The sequence below is a fragment of the Triticum aestivum genome, chromosome 3B (genome assembly GCF_018294505.1).
Source record: "Triticum aestivum cultivar Chinese Spring chromosome 3B, IWGSC CS RefSeq v2.1, whole genome shotgun sequence".
Classification (NCBI taxonomy): domain Eukaryota; kingdom Viridiplantae; phylum Streptophyta; class Magnoliopsida; order Poales; family Poaceae; genus Triticum; species Triticum aestivum.
Genome location: NC_057801.1, coordinates 549,461,519 through 549,467,619, shown reverse-complemented (window position 1 = coordinate 549,467,619; position 6,101 = coordinate 549,461,519). Strand labels below are relative to the sequence as shown.

The 6,101-nt window shown below is 49.1% G+C and overlaps 1 long non-coding RNA gene across 2 annotated transcripts; it reads right to left on the bottom strand.

The window, feature by feature from the left end:
• Nucleotides 1-805: 805 nt before the first annotated feature.
• LOC123070839 (uncharacterized) lies at nucleotides 806-4,648 on the bottom strand. Of its 2 annotated transcripts, XR_006433965.1 has the most exons (5): nucleotides 3,852-4,648; nucleotides 2,160-3,753; nucleotides 1,823-2,091; nucleotides 1,117-1,274; nucleotides 806-1,035 (listed from the first exon to the last, which is right to left on the bottom strand). It is a non-coding gene; the product is annotated as an uncharacterized lncRNA (long non-coding RNA). The 2 variants fall into 2 exon arrangements; XR_006433964.1 differs by having other exon boundaries at nucleotides 1,823-3,753.
• Between the last annotated feature and the right edge of the window lie 1,453 nt (nucleotides 4,649-6,101).

The window sequence follows — 6,101 nt, the reverse complement described above, 5'->3', positions numbered from 1 at the left end:
TCAAGCATGTAATGTTAAGTTATAGTAACCCAGGCCGCTATTCCGACCATAAAAAGGGGCAATGAAAGCATGATATTATCACCATGTGTCCAAATGGAACGTCTGAAGTAAATGAAGCTATAAATAGATGTCAGACATAATGTACCTAAAAATACTGGTATTCGCTTAACGTCTTTAAGTCAACCTATTCATATTGCAACCTGAGAAAACTCCAAACACCCATCCATGAAGCCGTTGCATTACAAAGTATAGATAAATATTATATTTTGAGTATGCGAGGTAAAAGGGTGCATGTGAAGTTGTTCTAAACCAAACAAAGTACGAAGTAGCGACGCCAGGAGCTGATTGTAAAATTAGTAACTACTCCCTCCGTTCCTAAATATAAGTTTTTGAAGAGATTACCTATAGACCACATACGGAGCAAAATGAATGAATCTACACTCTAAAATGCATCCATGTACATTTGTATGTTGTCCATAGTGAAATCCCCACAAAGACTTATATTTAGGAACAGAGGGAGTATAAGTAAGCTAAAACAGAATGAAATGAAGCCATATCAATAAGTTAAAGGGAGATGCAGATATAGCAGGAGGTTAAATGGGAATAAACATGTAATCAGAATCAAAATGATCTAAGAAGTACTTTCACTTACCTAACACAACAGCGTAGAAAGCATCATGGGAGAGTAAGCATACACGGTGGAATGCATCTTCGGCCATGATAAAAAATGAAGAACTACCGAAGAACCAGTCGGAAAGAAAGATTGATTACATGCACAAAATGAGAAGCCACCAAACAGTATACAAACATAGAAAGCACATTTCACGATAGATTTAGCACCAAATATCATAGGCATAGAGCGTACGACAGCACCGGGTGGCTTAAAGACGATCGTACAGTAGTCCGTACAGTCATACGCATAGAATAACAAGTGCTCGTTACAGATCGTGCTTACAAAAAGGACACAATTAACTGCATCTTGGGAGATATAGCAGACGGTCATTGTGTGTGTCGCACCTGGTGATCCATCCGAACCTAACCCGCAAGATTCCAAAGAGAGGTCACATATCAGAGTACATGAAAATTACTGAGAAGACATCACTTGTTTTCAAGTACCTCCTAGGCAAATAACACGTGCAGCTCCTTGTCTGATACGTAGGCGTCGTCCATCGTCCTTTCGCCAGATCCCCTTCTTGTCTATCTCTGCTGACGAGGTGTGGATGTTGCTGACGACATCTAACATGTGCACATAAGAACAACTCACGGCAAACATCCTGCCAACACAAGGAAGAACCCAAAATAAGCAAACTCCACACACACAAAAAAACACCAAACAAGGACAAACGTTAGACCTTCATGATGCAGGCTGCAGACCCTTCAAATAAGAAAATAGAACTTAAATATATACTCCCTTGCAGTATGTACAGGTTTGAAATACACATGTGACCTTGCAATATACATACGACCCAGCTGCGAGCGTGCGGCATAAGAGCATAGGTCAACCAATAAGGATGCTTACCCCATTCTAGTACTGCTATCTTGTCTGGATGTACAGTTTAAGTATGATCAAAACAAAATACAGAACTGAAACCCCATTATAGTACTGCTATCTTGTCTGCATATAAGAAAGCAGTCAAAACAAAATCACCACATCCTGTACCCTGAAGTGAAGCAATATCCCATCTAAGAGATACCAACAACTACCAGACTGCAACTATCAGTATACAGAGATTAACAACACATATGCCAGCATATACGGATCTGAAACACACATACGACATAGAAAGAAACGGCGAAGGCCAGGGCGAGAGGGAAGAATCACCTGCAAGGAAACCAGCGAGACACCCTTGCGCACCAGCAGCGGCACGACCCACCAGCTAGGTAACCAGAACCACAGACAGATCCCAATCAGGACGGATCAACCAGCAAAACCTAAACAGATTCATGAAAAACAACTCAGTCCTGAATCAGCACCCGTACAGCACACCACAAACGAATAGGCAAACAACGAATCAAAGAACTATCTGGGCCATCTCGGAAGCCTCTCCGGTCAACTCTGAAGACAGATCCTCCGCCGCGCCACCGACCCAGCTGCAAGACAGGCAGAAACGTAAGAGAACAGGTGAAGAGAACAGGCGAAGAGAGAAGGGGAAGATCACCTGAAGAACGGCAGCTAGAGGAGGAGGAGGACGAACGGCAGCGAGAGCGAAGGGGGAGCGGCGAAGGGGGAGCGAACGGGCCGAATGGGAGCAGGAGGAGCCAGGCCAGCCACCACCCCCCACCTCATCGAAGCACGACCAATCCACGGCCACCACGGAGCGACCCAAAAGATGAAATACCAAAAATACCCTCTGCGGGCAACGGAATATCAGGCGGTGGCACGGGCGGTGGAAGGGCATATTTTACCACTCGAGCCGCCGATGGGCGCACGTAACACTCTCCCAGCCACGGCAACTGACAGGTGAGGCCCACCGGAGAGAGGCCCCACCCATCAGCAAGACGCAGGCCTAAATCCGGCGTGAGAAAAAACGAGAAAAACAGTAACTATTCATTGTAGCAGTAGATCATCTCCATCCGACGGCCGAGGTCTTCCAGGAGCGACATCCAATGGTCCAAAACGCATCAAAATTCCAATCTGACGGCCAGAATGCGTTGATCGCTGAGAGCACCAGGATTCTCCCAAGGTGCTTGTTTCTGGATGTAGATAAGGGGACCGAGAAGAATACACTGCAGTTTTCAGTGCCCTCTCACAATAGATCCACAGTAGATCCACAGGAGGCAGAGAAACTCAGCACCCCGAGCTCGTTGGCCCTAGATAATAAGTTAGGCACGATGGCACGAGCATTTGAAATGCTGGTGCTTGAATTTCCATGGCCGGGTATGGCTGCTTCGGTGAAGAAATTCCTACTAATCACTCTTCAGGATGCGACAGTACTTCCTTCAGTTTGGAAAACTTGATGATGTTTTTTCATTTGACTACCTACCACCAGCCTCTGTCGGCATTCCAAACGTTTGCTATCTGCCTCACTAGTTACGGCACAAAGCTGGCCTGTACATGGTATCTTTGATCTTTTGAAAAAGATAAAATCAACAAAAGAAAAAAATATTCTGACAAGAGACTAATATGAATCTTAAAGTTTTCTTCATCAGGCATGGTATTAACTACCTTAAGGAGTGTCATCACATCATTGTAGATTGCTCTGTATGTAGAAAATAAGGTAGATATGTGTTTGGAATTTCCATACCTCGGACAGAAGTTGTGATTTGTTAATTTCTTTTCAGGATAAGGAGACAATGGCCTCCAACCATAAGCTCAGAATACTTTAGTTAAAAAAACGTTCAGACTACTTAAGTTCAAAATAAAATATCAGACTACTTCTAGCAGTTAGACTCGATGGATTTCTATTCATAGATATTTACTTTCATTTCCTTCAAACTCAAGATCAATAAACATCAGGAATCAACAATTGAAATACGATGCACTGCAAATCAGAAACTTTTAGATACAGCTTTAGATGTTAAAAACAAGCATCAACGATACCAGAGCATCCAACTAGATTACACGCAGACGTTGACAATGAGCATCCAGGTTATCGATACATCAAACTAGATCACATGTATTTCTCAGCTTTCTGACCAAGAAAGAATCTCTAACTTAGCACGATGAGCAAAATTAGGCACCTTCATTTCTGCACTTGCAGAATCATCCAAGTGCTCAGCTTGATCACAAGCGCCATCGTTGTCACAATCTACCTGCATTTCTTACGATTGCAACAAATCATTCAGCATGTGATAGACAATTAGACATGGTACTAAGCAACATTTTGATAGAAACCAGGTAACAAGTTTACCGGAAAGGGCGTTGTCCGAGCAGGCAGACAAGGGCGTCGGCGTGAGCCACCTCTTGGTCCGGGCGACCGAGCCGGCGTGCTGCACCAGCGCCGCGCTGCCGGGGAACCGCATGCCCGCCTTGGCGACGATCCCCTCGCACACCAGGCACAGGAACCGCCCCGTCTCCCTCGCTCCGCCCCCTAGGACCTGTCGGCCGAGGGTTCCGCTGGAGGGCCCCAGATCCAGGAGGCGGAGGGCGCGGCGCCCGCGGGCGAGGACGGGTCACGCGGCCCGGGCCTGTCTTCGGGTGGCGCGCCGGGGGCGGAGGCGGCAGCCGGGCCAGCTGGGGCACCGAGGGGCTCCCACTGGGCGAGCGCTAGGGCGAGGCTGTCCTCCCGCTTGCGCTGCCGCTTGCGCTCGCGCTTCTCCTCCTTGTGCTTGCGGCGCTCCCGCTTCTCCTCCTTGCGCTTGCGGCGCTCCCGTTTCTCCTCCTTGCGCTTGCGGCGCTCCCGCTTCTGCTCCTTGCGCTGCTCCTTGCGCTCCCGCTTCTGCTCCTTGCGCTGCCGCTTGAACTCCCGCTTCTGCTCCTTGCGCTTGTGGCGCTCCTCGCGCTTGAAGGCCGTGGACTTGACTGCCCGGAGGCAGGGTTTGTGGCTATGGCTCGGAGCGGGGGGCAGGAGGGAGACGTCGGGGTCGGGCTCAGACACCATTGCCCTGGCGGCGGCGCCCGAGATCTGCGTAAGCGTGTGGGTGGGTGCACGATGAACGAACCACCGCCCGCGATTTTGATTGCGTCGGGCAAACCGCCCGTGCTTCCCCGGCCGGTCGAGGGAAAAAAATTATATGAGACCAGGTCTCGTATAAATCAGGTAAGACCCGTCCTGATGGATGATACGTGGCATTTACAAATCATAAAGCATATAATCTCTCCCCCCCTGATTTCAGGTGGGGGTGGGGTGGATGATTTGTGATTTGTGAACCGGTCGAGAAGGGGATCTCCTATTCAGCGCGCTGGGCGCTGAGGTCGGGTGTGTCGATCCAAGAAAAAAGGGGGGCTTCGAGTCGAAGATCACCACAAACAAAATATCTCTCTTCTCTTGGCTAAATGGTGGTGGATGTTTAGATACGGGGATGGCCTCTAGCAAAAGGTGAATAGAGGGAAGTATCTTAAAATGCTCAGTTGCTCATGTTAGAGCAACTCCAACGGGCCGATCCAAACAGACGGCGTATTTGTCCGTTTGGGTCGGCCGCCCGCCCGGCGTCCGTCCAGTTTTGTATTTGGGTTGGCAGTGTGCCCAACGCGCCGACCCATTTCATGCCCGCATTTAACTTTTAAATAAAAAAGACCCGCGGCCGATCATGCCAGCGGTCATGTCTCATGCCGGCACCATGCCAGCGCCAGCATACAATGCCGGCTTCAGAAAATATCACCACAGTTCATGTTGGCGCACTCGCCAGCCGGCCGGCACACATGCCAGCACACAAAAAAGGTGTAACTTGAGTTCGACCACGTCATCTCGGCTCCCGTGGTCATGTCGGCACACCTGCCGGCATACAAAAAAGATGGCCCTCGTCGTCGAACTTGAGCATGTCGGCCTGCATCTTCTCGAACCACAACCTCTTCCTTGGCGACACGGAGTTGAGATCCACCTTCGTGATCTCCACCCCGGTCATCATGCTCGCAAGAGCCACTTCTTCCGCCTTGGTCTTAGCATTGGCGGCCTCGATCTCTAGCATCCTGGCTTGCTTCTCCGCCTCGAGCTCGAACATCTTGGGTTGCTTCTTGGCGTCAAGATCAAGCCTCCTCCTTTGGATCTCCATGAAAGTATCCATTTGCTCCGCCTTGAAAAGCCGGCGCTCCTCCTCCCTTGAGTCCTTCTTATTCATCATGCCGTCCACGCTTGCGATCAAGGCGTTGGTGGCCACATCCCGCTTGTCCTCCTTCTTGGAGTTGGTCTTCCCCCGCGGCCGTGCCGGCTCGTCCTCCCCAACATCCTCCACGGCTTTCTTCCCCCCACGTGTCTTGAGTGCGGCATATTGTGCTTTGAACTTCTCTTCGTCCTTGATGACCCGATAGCAATGGGAGAGGTTGAAGCACTTGTCATTGTGTTGAACCTTAAACGCCTCCAAAGCTTGAAATGCCTACAAAATGTTTCCATGCAAGCATATGGGCAAGTGATAGCAAATGAAGACGTAAAAGGATGATCTTGATGACACAAAAGAGGGCAACTTGCTTGCTATCATACCATGTCTTGCATGTTGATGCCGCT